Source organism: Loxodonta africana, chromosome 5 (assembly GCF_030014295.1).
Source record: "Loxodonta africana isolate mLoxAfr1 chromosome 5, mLoxAfr1.hap2, whole genome shotgun sequence".
NCBI classification, from domain to species: Eukaryota; Metazoa; Chordata; class Mammalia; order Proboscidea; family Elephantidae; genus Loxodonta; species Loxodonta africana.
The window spans coordinates 119,948,100-119,964,683 of NC_087346.1; the positions used below are offsets into that span (position 1 = coordinate 119,948,100).

At 44.8% G+C, this 16,584-nt stretch overlaps 1 long non-coding RNA gene across 7 annotated transcripts in view; it reads right to left on the minus strand.

The window, feature by feature from the left end:
- Nucleotides 1–15,959, minus strand: part of LOC111751050 (uncharacterized) — a 279,013-nt gene extending 263,054 nt beyond the window's left edge. For 2 of the 7 annotated variants that reach the window (XR_010322131.1, XR_010322118.1), the window contains exon 1: nt 6,382–6,982. This is a non-coding gene — a long non-coding RNA (uncharacterized LOC111751050). The other 5 variants (XR_010322127.1, XR_010322135.1, XR_010322136.1 and 2 more) reach the window with 5 other exon arrangements.
- Between the last annotated feature and the right edge of the window lie 625 nt (nt 15,960–16,584).

Below are 16,584 nucleotides of genomic sequence, written 5' to 3' on the forward strand. Positions count from 1 at the left end.
TGTGGAATAAATGTAAAGGTAGAGTCATGTCCAGTGCACAGTATGGAGAAAGCTGTGATAACCTCTAGCTGGTAGGGGAAGAAAGGAGCGCCAGAGAATTGGAGTTCTGAGGTGGGTTTTGATGGGAAAATAGCACTTCACCAGGTAACCTAGTAAAGGAAGAACATCCCTCACAGGGGAAAGCATATTCAAAGCCACTTAGGCCTCAGAGAAATGGATTGAACTGACTAGTTTCATTGAACCTCAAACTCTTCTTACAAAGAAAACCTAACAGCAAATGAGAGTGAATGGGTGGGGGAGGGTAGGTGGTATCTGAAGCATCAGGGCAAGCATAAAATTTCTTACTTATTTTTATTTTTTATAATGTACCAATTATACATTATGATTTATAACATTCCCTGTGTTTTGATATAAAAATAATGTTTTTTTCCGCATCCCACTTTGAAGTGTGGCGTCTGGGGTCTTAAATGCTAACAAGCAGCCATCTAAGATGCATCTATTGGTCTCAACCCAGCTGGATCATAGAAGAATGAAGAACACCAAGGTCACACGATAACTATGAGCCCAAGAGACAGAAAGGGACACATGAACTAGAGACTTACATCATCCTGAGACCAGAAGAACTAGATGGTGTCCAGCCACAACCAATGACTGCCCTGAAAGGGAGCACAACACAGAACCCCTGAGGGAGCAGGAGAACAGTGGGATGCAGACCCCAAATTTTCATAAAAAGACCAGACTTAATGGTCTGACTAAGACTAGAAGAATCCCGGCGGTCATGGTCCCCAAACCTTCTGTTGGCCCAGGACAGGAACCATTCCCAAAGACAGCTCATCAGACATGGAAGGGACTGGACAATGGGTTGGAGAGAGATGCTGATGAAGAGTGAGCTACTTGTATTAGGTGGACACTTGAGACTGTGTTGGCATCTCCTGTCTGGAGGGGAGATGGGAGGGTAGAGAGGGTTAGAAACTGGCAAAATGGTCATGAAAGGAGAGACTGGAAGGAGGGAGCAGGCTGACTCATTAGGGGGAGAGTAAATGGGAGTATGTAGTAAGGTGTATATAAGTTTATATGTGACAGACTGACTTGATTTGTAAACTTTCACTTAAAGCACAATAAAAATTATTAAAAGAAAAAAAATAATGTTTTTTAATTTCTGGCCTCTAAAATTATTTCACTCTTGATACATAGATAAATGACCTCAAGTTGATTCCTACTCACGGCAACCCTTCATACAACAGAGTGAAACATTGCCCCGTCATGCGCCATCCTCACCATTGCTAGCATGTTCAAATCCATCCTGTGGCAATTGTGCCAGTCCTTCTCTCTGAGGGTCTCCGTCCGTCACCCTTGCTGGCCCTCTACTTAATCAAACATGATGTCTTCCTCTAGCGATTGATCCCTCCTGATAATATGTCCAAAACAAGTGAGCCAAACAATGTTCTGTAGTGATCTATAAGGCTTTCATTGGCCTATTTTTAGAAGTAGATAACAGGGCCTTTCTTCTTAGTCTGTCTTAGTCTAGAAGCTCTACTGAAACCTGTCCACCCTGGATGACCCTGCTGGTACCTGAAGTACCGGTGGCATAGCTTCCAGCATCACTGCAGCACGTAATTCACTGCAGTGCCACTACTGACAGAGGTGGTGGCTTGAAACACACGTTGTCCAATAAAATCGGCTGTTCAGTAAGAAGCTCCACGTTGATGCCTGGCCTTCAACTTTTACAGTTTGTACCCCAGCCTGAGAACCAGAAAACCTTTAAAAGAGGATTGGGCAGCTTGATGAACATAATTAGTGTCACTGAACTGTACATGTGAAGATTGTTGAAATGTCACATTTGTGTTCCATATCTATTTAACCATGATTTAAAAAAGAGCGCTGGAGACCAGGTCTGAACGTACAAGGGAGTTTTCACACTTTTTTTTTTTTTCTTTTAGGTCTGTTGACCTGGTTTAGGTCCCTGGGTGGCGCGAACGATTTGCTCTTGGCTGCTAACCTAAAGGTTGATGATTCAAACCCACCCAGGAGTGCCACAGAAGATAGGCCTGGCTATCTGCTTCCCTAAAGATTACAGCCAAGAAAACCCTACGGAGCAGTTCTACTCTGTAATGCATGGGGTCACCATGAATCAGAACCAATTCAACCACAATGGGCTTGGTTTTTGTTCTTTTTGACCTAGTGTGGCCACAGAGTATTTCTCAAGGCCTCTTCTCAAAGTTTAAAGTTTGTCCTACTTCCCGTTAGCCCTCACTGTCTGCCTTGTGGGCTGACTTGAGGAAGATACCACCGGAGCCACCCAAGGAATGATAGAGCGGACACAGTAGAATTTCTCCCACGAAATCAGCACAAAATAGAGGAATTCCAAGCTGAATATGCAATTGACTCAGCAACCAGAGCCAAGCCCATCTGAGGTATAAAAAAATCACCGTCAGTGGATGGTAATGATTCTCCAGTCTGGGTGCCAGATTACACCCCAGACCAATCACGTCGGAACTTCTGGAAGCAGCGTCCAGCTGTTAGACATTGTTAAAGCTTCCAGGTGACTCCAAGTTTGTGCATCAATGAGTTAGATCAAGGTGGTTCTCAACCCTCCTGCACGTTAGAATCACCTGGGGAGGTTTTTGTATCACTACGGAGGGAATATGCAACGTCATACTAAATGGAGAAAAAATTAAAGCTGTCAATTCACAGTCAACACCCATGGAAGCAGCAGTCAAGAAATCAAATGATGTATTACATTGGGCAAATCTGCTGCAAAAGACCTCTTTAAAGTGTTAAAAAGCAAAGGTGTCACTGAGGACTAAGGTGTGCTTGACCCAAGCCATGGTATTTTCAATCACCTCATATGCAGGTGAAAACTGGACAATGATAAGGAAGACCAAAAAATTTGATGAATGTGAATTATGCTGTTGGTGAAGAATATTGAATATACTGGGACTGCTAGAAGAATGAACAAATCTGTCTTGGAAGAAATACAGCCAGAAGGCTCCTTAGAAGCAAGGATGGCTAGACTTTGACTCAAGTACTTCAGACATATTATCAGGAGGGACCAGTCCCTGGAGAAGGACATCATGCTTGGTAAGGGAGAGGAGACCCTCGACAGATGGATTAACACCATGGCTGCAATGATGGGCTCAAGCACAGGGATGATTGTGAGATGGGGCAGGATCAGGCAGTGTTCTGTTCTGTTGTGCATGGGGTCCCTGTGAATGGCAACCCACTGGAGGGCACCTAACAACAACAACGTGGAGGGAAGGCCCACCCCCCAGGCCAGTAACAGACTCTCTGGAGCTGGGCCTGGGTATCAATGTCATACTGCCTTTAGACTGGCGAGGAGCCAGTCTGACCTCAACCCTGAGCCATCGCGCCCCTACCATTTAGGGCACCTTCCTCAAACTATTTCGAGTCCCATGTCGGTCCTGATTCTGCATGAGCTGGCAGGGTCGTCTGCTGGGGCGCCCTGAGCGGCATCCAGGACCCAGGTGCCCACGCAGCTTCGTGACTGACGCCTTTGAGGTCCTCCCGAAGGCTGCGCCCGCGCAGTTCCGGGAGGGCGTCCTGGGTCACTCCTGCCGCCAGGCACATTGAAACGGTGATAGACTTGATTTGGGGCGACTCACGCACGTCTAGCACATGATGCGTTTTGGGCTCTGGGCTACCGAAAGTCCACAGAAGACACTGCTTGAGCCGTACATGTGGCCCCTGGGTGGCTCTTGGCCCTCCGTGTTCAGACTATGGTGCCCACTCCAGCCTATAACACTGAGGATGGTGAGGGCACAGCTCTGATCCTGTGCATTCTCCCCCTTCCTCCCCCCACCCCACGCTGGCACCCAGGGCAGCCGCCCACCCCCTGCTGCCACTGCAGGCTCCACACCACCGGTCAGGCAGCCTCCCAGGGTGGCCTTCCAAGTTGTTGCTCCTTAACACCAAGGGGCCCTGCTGGTCAATGTCCTCTGGCCTCCCACTGATGTGATAACTTCATGCTGTCCCTGGTCTACCTTAAGCCGAGCCTGACAAGAACGTACATTTCTGGTGGGATGGGACTGCCCCTCTCACTCTTCCCGAAGGTCCTTTTGCCTACTCTCCCTGCTGTGTGTGGAAAGCAGGGGTACCGGCCATACTGAAAGAGTTTCATTCTAGAAATGCAATGATGACTGCCTGAAGAGTTCAAGGTGTGACTGGAAAATGTTCTACATTTATGCTACATAATTCCATACAGTAAATTTAACATGATCAAAAAAGAGTTAGCTTTCACACGTTCCTGCATACTCTAGACATCACCTAGGGGAAAGCACCCTAACAAGCTTCCAGAGAGCCACTGGAAGCCAGGGTGTACCTACAGCAGGTTAGATGAGGCAGCGTCACTGGTAACAATGTACCAGCTGCTGTCCAGTTGATTCCAATTCATGATGACTCCATGTGGTCAGAGGAGAGCTGTACTTCATATGGCTTTCAATGGTCAAGTTTTTAGAAGTACATCGCTAGCCCTTTTCTTCCAAGGCGCTTCAAGGTGGACAAAAACCTCCAACCTTTTGATTAGCAGCCAAGAGCTGTTAAACTGTTTGCACCACCCAGGGACTCCAGTAACAATGAAACAAGCCTTAAGTTAATGGCAGGAGGGGAAGGCAGAGGCAAGAAGATCTATTCTGTTTCAATACAAACAGGTTCTGAAGAGCCATGACACTGCAATGACAACATTGCTACACTTTACTTTCAGTGGGAGACATGAAATTAGCCAGGAATGGTGAATTTGACAACAAAGAACATGAAGAGATGGTTCCTGAATTTGAACTAGAAGAGAGATGGTACCTGGACCCTACGAAGAATCTTCATGTGCGCTGATTGGATAAAAAACATATATAAGTAACTCTTCTTCCTCAAATGGGCCCATAAATTTTGTAATGCATGTTTTAATCAAATTGTTTTTATACACAGGAGCCCCAACAAAATAATAGTTGCCCCAGGCCCTACACATTGCTAGGGGTGGCCTTGCTGGCATCCTAAGTAGGGTCTCAAAATTCTCACAGGTGATTCCAGTTTTGTACCCAGGGTTGATAGCCCTTGAGCCAGATGGAAGCAGGTAGATGCCTACCTTTCTGGTTTCAACCAGCAATTGAGAAATGTTATAGATAGGTTCCTCAAAGGAACCCAATGGAAGTTCAAGGTAATGAAAGAATTGGGAGGCACTGTAAATGATTTCTGTGAATTGCCGCTTTTTAATGCACTTTAACACTACCGTAAGAAATATCATCAATCTCCTCATTGACCATTCCCAATCTGCTGCTAGGTAGTCGGAAGATAACTGGGCTTGTTTTGTGTAGCCTCCCAGACTCCTTTTTACTTCCTTGTCCATTTTAACCTGTCAGGCTGAGGAGAGGTAGTTACATTAAAGCAACAGCCAACTTAAATGCTCCGTTTTTAGCATCGAAGCAGCCTTTTCTCTTAATTCATTACAAACCCTTAAGTCTCCCTGGCAAAGTCTTAGAAAGCCTTAGAATAAGGAGCCATCAAGGAGTTGGGATGAAAAGGAGAGCTTCTGGGGTGCAAAAGGAAGCTCTTGCCAAAGGATGCTCCATTCCCACCAGACTCTAAATTACTTGAGGGCAAAGACTCTGCTCCTCACAGTTCACAAACCAAAACAAACAAAAGAAACCAGTTGCCGTCCAGTCCATCCAACTCGTAGCAACCCCATTTGCTTCAGAGTGGAACTGTGCTCTGCAAGGTTTTCAGTGGCTGATTTTTCAGATGTGATTGCCAGGCCTTTCTTCTGAGGTACATCTGGTTGGACTTAAACCAGGCCTTTGAACCAATCCACTCTGTTCGACCCCCTGCTGAGAATTTGTATTTCCATCCCAGATACACTGAATCAGAATCTACATTTTATACATAAGAATCACCTGGGGATCTTATTAGACTGTAGATGTATAAATAAGAATCACCTGAGGATCTTGTCAAGATGTAGATGTATACATAAGAATCACCTAGAAATACATATCTATGTTAAAGGATAGATTTTGAAGTCAGACCAACCAAAGTTTATATGAATTACTGGTTGAAGGAGCCTCAGTAAGATACTAAGTTTCCCTAAAACTAAAGTTATTTATCTGCAAAACAGGTTCAGCTTCCTCTCAAGGTGGATTCAAGGCATAAATGAGATAGCAAAAAAGTGCTTCTCAGAGTGACTGACATAAAGAAAGCCTCAATAAACAGAATCTTATGAACATAATTCTCACCACAGCATGGTTAATTTGGGGGCATCTTTCTGAGTTCAGGATTTCACAATAAAGACACAGACTGGATTAACGGAAAGGGGCTGATACACATACATGTAAATGAATACTTTCCACAACAATGCACAGCTTAAACGAGATCAGTCACCTGGTGGTCAGATGTTTCCAGGTCCCCAAGGTTGAGACAGTTCTGCTCGGGAACCCAGCCTGATTTCCTGGTTCAAAAATCACACCTGTGAAACTCTATCCAGGTGGGAAATTCTTCTGGTTGACTCTCATGAAGCCCTGGTTCAAGTTATTTCTCTGGGTCACCCTGAGGCCATCTCCTTAATTAGTGAAACAGCCAAGGGAGGCCGAAGGCCCAGGAACTGAGCTGCACAACCTTTGCCCACAAGCCTATAATAATGCCTGTCCTCTGCTGAATGCTTACTATATACCAGGCACCATGCAAATAGCTTTACATGCATCAGTTTATTTAATCCTCTACCAACCCTCCAGAGGAGCAGCTCTGACAATCCCCTTTTAGAGATGACAAATCTCGGGCTTGGCAAAGTCCAATCATCTGTCCAAGATCATGGAGCTAGTAAGTAAGTGGGGGAGGCAGCATTCAAGGTCTTTCTGACTCAGTGCCTCAGCGGTTACCACTACAAGGGTTATACCTTGCAGAAAACCATGAATCCCATTCTCACATCTATCATGTATGTTTATATTTCAAACGGGAAAGAAACGTAGTTAAAAATTCTCATTTTTCTCACCTGCTAAGCACAACAGGAAACTCTGGTGGTATAGTGGTTAAGAGCTACTTCTGCTAACCAAAAGGCTGGCAGTTCGAATCTACCAGGCGCTCCTTGGAAACTCTATGGGGCAGCTCTACTTCGTCCTATAGGGCCGCTATGAGTCGGAACCGACTTGATGGCAATGGGTTTGGTTTTTAACAGTCCGTGGTTACTAGTTGGCCCCACCTTGCTCTAGGCTCTCCAGAATATTCCTCCAGTCGTCTTCATATCTCATCATTGCTGCCATCAGTCCTAGCTCAGGATTCTTCCTGGCCTTTCAAAAAACAACAGCCACAAGATTTAGCGACTTGTTTAACTCTCTCTTTAACGTGGCTAACAAGCCCCTTCCATGGGCACCTGGTTAGAGCAAGAGTGCCCCCTGGTGGAATATTTGGGTGATTGCCAATACATATTCTTTGGGCAAAGGTGGGCAAGTTGGCTGGGTAAAGTTTCAAAGAGAGAACAGTGTTCACACTGGCTGGGACAATTCCTGGACAGCTACAAGAACTAACTTAGCAGTGTTCATGTACTAGCTTTACTGAAATTCAAAGGTATTGTTCAAGTACACGTTTGGGATGTCAAGAGCATGCATTTCTTGGCTCAAATACCCAGGGCCGGGATTAGGGCAAGATGAGTAACGCAGCATTATTCAAGTGCAGCTTTGCAGCCAGCCTTTATTTAAAAATTTTTTAATTGATGTATCATGGATTTTGCATTAATTTTGATTTTTAATTCCATTAAAATATGATTTATTTTGATTTTTGAGTTTTGGGACACCTCCTAGCATGTTGCACCCAAGACAAGTTCCTCACTTTCCTCACCCCAGTACTGGCCCTACCAAAGCCCTCTGCACAAGGATCCAAGCTTTGACTGCAGATAAGCTACACGCAGCTCCTGTCACTCCCCATCTCTGCCATCACTCTTCCCCATTTGAGAATGATCTTGTTCTATGTCTAGCACCGCCACAGTCCTTCCTACTCCACTGGCATACCAATCAAAACAAAGAACATGAACCAGTGTACACACTATAGAGTAACTTGTGAATAACCTGGCAAGAATGTTTGCCCATAACTGATCTCATCACGAATAACTGCTCCTTTAGCAGGCAGCTGACGTGCCAAGCTAAAAGCCACATCTGCTTTTGCCAGGCCCAGACCACCAGGGTCAAAGCAAGTCTGGGCAAAGGGCACTTGTCAACACTGCCTGCCCTCACCTGAACTTGGCCAGGGAGAGCTGAACGTCTCCCCTGTAACTTGTAACATCGTTTCCTCAAGAGTCTCTAAACTTAATCTCCACATCCAGACGCGGATTAACCAGTAAACAAGGTACACACAAGATCAAAAATCATGACACAGACTTCATCAAAGATGTGGTAAAACTCATGTGAAATTGTGCACTACAGATTAATAGGCAAACACAAGTAAACCCATGCGTACCTTGCTTTATTGGGTAATCCATCCTCACCTACATCAGGCCAGGTCACCGTAGAGCTTCATGTCTGGACTTGTCTGGACTCACAGCCCAAGACAAGGTCAAGAATTCTTTACCTCGAGTGTGTGAATGAGCTTGGAGGGGGAGCTTCTCAAAACTCCTGCCTGAAATTTTATGCAAAATCATGTGCATTTTCCAGGAAGAAGTTTCCTAACGTTCTTCTCATTCTCCAAGGAGTCCTTGGCCTGAGAAAGAGTTACAATCACAAAAGTAGTCTTAAAGTTTAGGCTTTATCAAGAGTCCATGTAAGAAATATGGGGGCAGTGGTAGTTTGGTGGTAGAATTCTTGTCTCCCGTGCAGGAGACCTGGGTTCGATTCACAGCCAATGCACGTCATGCTCAGCCACCACCTGTCTGTCAATGGAGGCTTGTGTGTAGCTATGATGCTCAGCAAGTTTCAGCGGACCTTCTAGACTAAGACAGGCTAGGAAGCAAGGCCTGGTGATCTGCTTCTGAAAATCAGCCAATGCAAACCTTATGGATCACAACGGTCAAGTTCATTCTGTTGTGCGTAGGGTCACCATCAGTCAGGGGCCAATCTGAAGGCAGCTAATGACAACCCACTGCTGTTGAGTCAATTCTGACTCATAGCAACCCTGTAAGACAGAGTAGAACTGCCCCACAGGGTTTCCAAGGCTTTAACTCTTTACAGAAGATTTACATCATTCTCCTGCAGAGCAGCTGGTAGGTTCGAACCACAGACATTTTGGTTAGCAACCAAGCACTTCAACCATTGCACCACCAGGGCTCCTTACACAAGATATAGCATCAAGAAAAATCCTCCCGCACTTGGCCTGGAGAAACAAATATCAATGGCTTAATCTGATATCTCAACAGCGTTGGGCCACCCCAATATAAAGACCCAAGCTTTTCTCAGTTTTCAAAGAAAGGAAGAACTTCTCCCTTGATTTGCAATGTCAGCTGGATGTTGACAACTGCCTTCCACACCCTGCATAAAATCTTTTTCGGCCTCGCCATTGTATCTCAGGCAATGTTCTCTTTCTCTATGCTCTTCCACCTCCTGGGCATCCCTTACTCATCCTTCAAGATCTGGCTCATATGTCATCTTCCTCAACATTTCCAGGCAGCGCTGAGTACCTTGTACATACACCTGTAGCCATACCAATGACTTTTCTAGAATTATTTCCATTCTCCACAAGACTGTGAGCCCATGAGGGCAGGAAATCCAATCTTATTCATTTCTGTATGCTCTGCACCTAGCACATATTCAGTACGTAAAAAAGGTTAGATGAATGAATGAACACAAGAATGAACGAACAAATGCCTACAACTCCATCTCCCTGAAATATCACTGTTTCTTTGTGAGCCTCGGTCCTAACCAAAAATCTTTGAGTCAGTTCTAAAGTATGGTGGCCCCATGTACTGCAGAATAGAACTGCACTCCGTAGAGTTTTCAGGCTGTAACCTTTCAGAAACAGTTCACCAGCTCTTTCTCCCAAGGGCCTCTGAGTGGACTTGAACCTACAGTCTTTAGGTTGGTAGTAGAGTGCCTAACCATTGGTGCCACCCAGGGATTCCTGAGTCCTAGATTTCCCTAGTGATGGCTGAAGAGTCAAGCAAACAGATATCTCCATCATCTCCCATCCCTTCATTTCCCAGATGAGGAAAGTGAGACTCTTGTAGACACCCGCATATTAGTGAGACCAGGAGACCCAGAGCTGAGCTAACACTCTCCCATCTCTCAGGCAATGCCTCCCCCAGGAGCTATACCCAGGCCAGCTGCAAGACCTCTCAGCAGCTGTGTCCTGAAAATATACCACACCTCCAACCCACTTCGCAATTCTTGCTACAGGCAGGCCACCTTGCCTAGCATTTCCTTCTTTTTGCTGTTCCCTGGTGCAGGGTCCCTTCCACACATGCCCAGAGCATGCAGTTGAGAGACGCAGAATGAAAGGAATTCAGAAGAGAGAAAGAAGTTTGTCACTAGCAAATGCCAACTGTCCTCCTGTTAGGGCCTGGAAAATGGATTCTTCTTCATGATTCTCTGTCAGGGACCATAACCAGAAAAAACAACCTGTTGCCATCCAGTCAGTTCTGATTCATAGTGACACTATAGGACCGAGTAGAACTGCCCCATAGGGTTTCCAAGGCTGTAATCTTTGCAGAAGCAGACTGTCACATCTTTCTCGGCTGGTGGGTTCGAACTGCAGACTTTTTCAGTTGGAAGCCGAGCATTTAGTGCTTAACCACCGCACCACCAGGGCTCTCTCATGAACCATAAAAAAAAAAAAAAACCTAAAATGGGAAAATGTCTGGCTCTTTCAAACTGACTTCAACAGCAGGATAAAAAGAGCTGCGTTTCATGCCCAGAAATGCATTGTCCATGAACCTAAACAGCTAATTTTACTCTACTTCCTCCCACCAGAATTAAAGTCATACGAAGTCCGATAAAATCTCAGGATGATGGCTCCACCCTCCCCTTGTCCCAAACACATTTCAGAAACCGGAACGTGAGCTGAGGGAGGGAGGCCTGACTGGCTGGTTCTGTTTCTTCTCTGAAGGGGGAAAGAATGCCTCTGAGGAAAATCTTAGACCCTAGCACAGCTGTGGTCGTTACTGAGTCGTCAGACTTGCCACAAACAAGATAAAAATTTCAGACAACAAAGAGGACTTTTCCGTGTTTTGCTGAGTGAGGTTTCTAGGCATGTTTTGGGTCTGGGGGTGTGGCTGCCTGCGGGGTTTCCTCTGCCTTGTCAGAAAGCCTCAGGGAGTACCACAGTCCCTCACAGGTTCAATTCTCAGGGGCTCTTCTCAACAGGGAAGAGGGTTGTTTTGTTTTTTTTAGAGTGGGTAAATCCAGACAAGACTCAGGGTTTTGGTTCATTGTTTTGTGAACAGCAGTTTGGCCTTCCTTTGTTCACTCCTCAGGATGACTACTTCTGGGCCCTGAGTCAGCAAGATTCCTGGTGGGGTATTAATAAAGATGGTCTCCCCTCTGAGGGAAGAGCCCTGGTGGCTCAACAGCTAAGCACTCAGCTGTTAACCTAAAGTTTGGCGGTTCAAACCCACCCAGCTGCTCTGCCAGAGAAAACCTAGCCATCTGCTCCTATATAAAGATTTACAGCCTAGAAAACCCTACAGGACTGTTCTACTCTGTTACAAGAGGTCTCCTCGAAGACACTTAACAACAGCTCCTTTGAGGAACACAAACGTCCACCCAGGATAAGAGCAGAGTAGCCCACATTTATAGCTGGTGAAAAGGAAGTCACTTTACAGTTGGTCCTCACTTAGTTCAAATTACCCACCTCTTCCAGATATCTGTCTAGGGCTCCCTGGGTGGCACAAATAGTTTGCACTGGACTGCTAGTTTAAAGGTTGGCAGTTCAAACCCACCCAGTAGTGCCACAGAAGAAAGGTCTGGTGAACTGCTTCTGTAAAGATTAGCTCCAAGAAAACACTATGGAGCAGTTCTACTCTGCAACAGCTGACCTTTAGTTAGCAGCCGAGCTCTTAACCACTTTGGCACCAGTTCTCCATTAGTACCTAATAGGTGCTTGATAAGGATTGGTTGGTTGATAATAGTCTAGAAAGCCTAAAGACAAATTAAAGCAAAGGATGTATTTATAAAAATATAAACCATTCATAAAGAGTTTCTATGAGCCAGGCCCTTCACATCTTTTTGATTCTCATCACAACCCTGTGAGATAGGTGTTTTTACTCTATTTTACAGACGAGAAAACTGAGCCTCAGAGAGATCGTGGGACTTGCCCAAATGCAAACAGCTTCTCAGTGGTGGAACCGGGATTCCAGAACATCTGGCTCCTGAACCTATGCGTCTCATCACTTTGGAGTTCCCAGCGCTTCAGGGAATGGCCCTGGAAAGCTTTCACTCACTGAGCACAGTAAGGGACCTATGGGATTGGGACACCACATAAAACAAGGCTGGGGCCAGAGCCGGAAGAGGTGCTCTAGGGTGTCAGAGTTGTTATTGCTTTTCCTGATAGAGTTGTAAGCACTGCCCAGGCCAAGCTCTGGTCAAGTCCTCATTCCTAGAATCCTGCCATTGCCTCTAAACAGTCCTCAGCTCTTCTTGCTACCATCCACCTTGGTATCACACATTAGAGCTTCCTTTGCGTTGTCCATTTAACCAGTCCAGGGCTGGGAGCATGGCACAGTACAGAGAGTCTGAGAAAGTGCACAAAGACTGACACTCACTACAGTCTTGACCACAAGTGAGATCACTAAATCAATTCTAACACTCTTTGCTATGGAAGACAGGCTGGACTTCAGAATCCTTCTCAACACAACACTCCAGGCAGCTACTACCTACCAATCAACAGGCATTGCCCTGACATGAAGCCTATTTGTGATCTTTGGCATATCAAGTGACTGATAGAATATTTCCATGTCCTTCTATCCTTCCTTCCTGTCTGCCTCCCCCAGTATTTCTGGGGTAGATGGTGGCATGGAAGGATGGCTGAAGAGAAATCAGGTTCTCACCTTACGGAGAAGCCCTGGCTGTCACCCACCCATGGTTCTGCTGACTTCACTCAGTGCTGATGCTTCCTTGACAAAACTTGCTCTTAGCATGAGACATATTTTGTGGCTTTTGCTACAGGAACTGGTGAGATTCACGGGTCAATCTGAGGCCATGGAGGAGCCTCAGCGTCAGCGTTTTGCTTCTCACTCAGTCTCATTTCCTCCCCCTCTAACATATGCTTGAGCTTAAAAACATCCATTCACCCCTCTACTTCCTTCTTCTTTTTAAAGCTCAAGCTGACAAGAGAAATTTTTTTCTCCCACCCACTTTATTTTATTTTTTCTAAAAAAGGGAAAAATACTTAGTGTTCCACTCTGGGGTATGTAAGAATGGCCAATAATTAAAAACTCTTTTGTGTCTTTGGAGCCGTCAGTATCCTTCATCTGTGCTGGTTAGATGACTAGAGGGTGTGAACCATCCCATGACTTAGCTATGGACAGGAAGCCTGTTTTTCCCAGGCTCCTTCAGAAGCTGAGGCTTGCAATTTTGAACCAATCGACTTATGGTGGTATTTGGCTACTCCTTCCCTTAGCAAAACACCACTCAGTGTTCAAGAGGAAGGAAGTATTAACGAAGCCTAAATTCAAGAGAGTTTGAAGAGGAGTAAAATAGCCCTTATAAAGCAACATTTTGGAGATTTGACTACAAGTAAATCAAAAGCATATGGGTTGTGCTCTGCTAAAAGAGGCCTCCATTTCCCCCCAGGAAGCAAAAAATCCTGGGGAAAAATATATTTTACAATATGGCATGAATTGGGAAAATAGCTGGAGATTTGTAAGAAACCTAAAACGTAGCAGGGATGGCCCAAGTTATTAATATCTAGAAACCAGCTGGGGAGTAAAATTAGGTGGTAAAATGCTTACACCACTGGTTATTCTGAGCTAGAAATGGTACATTTCTTGTATATTTCTAAAGCAGGAAAATATTATACTAAGGTATATGAGATGAGGTTTTGTTTCATTGTCTTTGCTTTGAAACTAGTCACGGTAGTAATTCCTTTCCTTGAGTTCATAAGCTGTGAAATGGCAAAGTGCAAAGGTTAGGATGGGACTCTGGAGTGGGACTGCTGGCTCAAATCCTGGCTCTGTCTCTGTTGGCCATGGGATTGCAGGCAAGTTCCTGGTGTGGAATGTGGGAAGAATAATAATGATAGTTGCTACATTTGCCAGCCAGGTAAAGCGCTTGGCACAAATTCCTGACACACAGTAAGTTCTCAGTAACTGTTAAAAAAAAAAAAAAAAACTGTTAATTGGTATTATATGCTGTCCTGCCTGAAATGTTCGGCCACCAGATAACTCCATGGCTCAGTTATTCACTTCTTTCAGGTCTCTGACCTCTGTAATCGTTCTATGGAACATTACGCGTTGCCACTGAGTGGCTTCCAGCTCGTGGAGACCCTATAGGACAAAGTAGAGCTGCCCTTATAGGGTTTCCAAGGCTGTAAATCTTTACGGAAGCAGACTCCCATATCTTTCTCCCACAGAGCGCCTGGTGGGTTTGAACTACCCACTTTTTGGTTCGCAGCTGAGCACTTTAACCACTGCACCACCAGGGTTCCTCCTATATAACAATACCCCTCCTAATTGCTTTACCCTGATTTATTTTTCTTCATAGCATTTATCACCATCCGATATATTTTACATTTATTTGCTTATTTATTGACTGTCTTCTCCCACTAGAATGTAAATCCATCAGAGCACGGAATTTTTTTTTTTCTGTTGAATTCCAAGTGCCTGAAATAACCTATCATGTAGGACATGCTCAATTAACATTTACTGAATGAATAATTTTTTTAATCTTTTTTTTTTTTCACTGAGGGAGAACAGAGAACAAGAGAAGACCTAGGTATTGAAAAACTCAAGATGTATCTAGAAGAATATGAGCCTTCAAAGGCAGATAACCAAGAAGTGCCGTGTCAGTATAGCAAAGGAGAATAAGATTTCTGAGACAGAGAGAGTGGTCAACAGTGTCCATTAATGCTGAGAAATACGAGTACAATGAGAACAAAAGTGTTCCTTGGATGGAGCTGCATGAAGGTCATTGGTCTCTTCAGTAGAGTCATTTGGGGGCATCATAAGACTAGAAGTCCGACTGGGCTGGTTTGAGGGGTGATGAGCGGAAGTAGTATGTTTATACAAATTTTTCATTATTTTGTCTATAAAGAAGAAGGTTCAGAGATGTGGAAGTTTCTAGAAAGGTTAAGGGACAAGAGAGGATGTTGTTTTGAAGTAGGAAAGACCAGTGTATGTCTAAAAGCCAATAGGAGAAACCCAGTTGAGAAAGAAGTTGAATATACAAGAGAGTATAAGGTTCCCAAGAATAAGGTGGATGGAACCTGAAGGTTTGGTTTTAGCAAGGAGGAGCAACCTCTCCTACATCCTATAGATGATAAAAACAGGGCCCAGAGAGCTGAAATGACTTACCCACAACCAGGATCCAGATCTCCTTAAATCCAGTCCAGTGCTCTTTCTACTATGCCGTTTTTTTTTCTCTTGCTCAAATTAGAATGTGTGAGGGGACAGTGAGGAGGCAAGAGGGAGAGGAATCAAAGCTGATGAGTAGAAAACATCTATTGCAACAGACTTTCTCATGTATGATTGTTGAGGGGGGAGATACTTCTGCCCCACTCTTGGTCCTTCCTTATCTGAGGTGGGAGCCCCATTCTTGTAATGGCCTCCCTCCAGTCCTCACTTACCCCTCCTGTCTTAGTCATCCAGTGCTGCTATAACAGAAATACCACAAGTGGATGGCTTTAACAAAGAGAAATTTATTTTCTCATAGTTTAGGAGGTTAGAAGTCTGAATTCAGAGCGCTGGCTCTAGGAGAATGTTTTCTCTCTGTGTCGACCCTGGAGGAAGCTCCTTGTCTCTTTGAGCTTCTGCTCCTGGACATTCTTCATGTGGCTTGGCATCGCTCTTCCCCTATCTCTGCTTCTCTTGCTTGCTTGTGTAATCTCTTTTACATCTCAAAGAGATTGACTTAAGACATAAAAAAAAAAAAGACATACCCTACACTAATTCTGTCTCATTAGCATAACAAAGACAGCCCCTTCCCAAATACGATTATAACCACAGGCATAGGCATAGAGGTTAGGATTTACAACACATATTTTGTGGGGACACAATTCAATCCATCCCACCTCCCTAGTAGAATGGGGTAACATCTGATTGTTGAGTTTGTGAAGAGAAATTGAGTGTGTATAGTCCAGCCCTTTCTGCCTCCTTTTCCTCTCAAGACACAGCAGAGAAAACATACTCTAGATGGTTCTGTAACCCATGGTAAGCTTAGCAATAAAGCTTTGCTCCGTGTCTGCCCTGCAGCAGAGGCTAGCAGTGGTCCACCTCTGCCTGTGGCTAGGTGGGCAGGTCTGGCCAATACTTGAGTTCAGCATCACTAAGTCCACTTGCTCACAGATGTACTCCACTTTCTCCAATGTCAACTTTATCAGTAGTGAAAGTGATATTTTGGTTTCCATCTGCCTTTTTCTTTTGTCTTTTTTTCCCCCGATAGGTTAAAAACTATGGAAAGAAGGGGGTTAATTTCTCCAATAGGAAATATACTATCAAAATTGGCATCTGAACAA